Below are 424 nucleotides of genomic sequence, written 5' to 3' on the forward strand. Positions count from 1 at the left end.
CAAGTCATTTGTAATTTTAACAAGTGCAGATTCTGTGCTATGGTGAGGCCTGAAACCTGACCTGAAATTCTTTATATAGATCATTTTTTTGCAGGAAGGAGCACAATTGCGCAGACACAACTTTTTCTAAAATTTTAGACATAAAAGGAAGATTTGAGATGGGTCTGTAATTTGCCAGTTCACTAGGATCTAGTTGTGGTTTCTTAATAAGAGGCTTAATAACCGCCAGTTTGAATGGTTTTGGGACGTGACCTAAAGACAACGACGAGTTAATAATATTGAGAAGCGGTTCTTCTGCTACAGGTAACAACTCTTTCAGTAATTTAGTGGGTACAGGATCTAACATCTAACAGGCTGGTTTAGATGCAGTGATAAGTTTATTTAGCTCTTCCTGTCCTATAGTTGTAAAGCACTGAGCACTGCA

This window comes from Sinocyclocheilus anshuiensis, unplaced genomic scaffold, assembly GCF_001515605.1.
Source record: "Sinocyclocheilus anshuiensis isolate Anshui unplaced genomic scaffold, SAMN03320099.WGS_v1.1 scaffold666, whole genome shotgun sequence".
Classification (NCBI taxonomy): Eukaryota; Metazoa; Chordata; class Actinopteri; order Cypriniformes; family Cyprinidae; genus Sinocyclocheilus; species Sinocyclocheilus anshuiensis.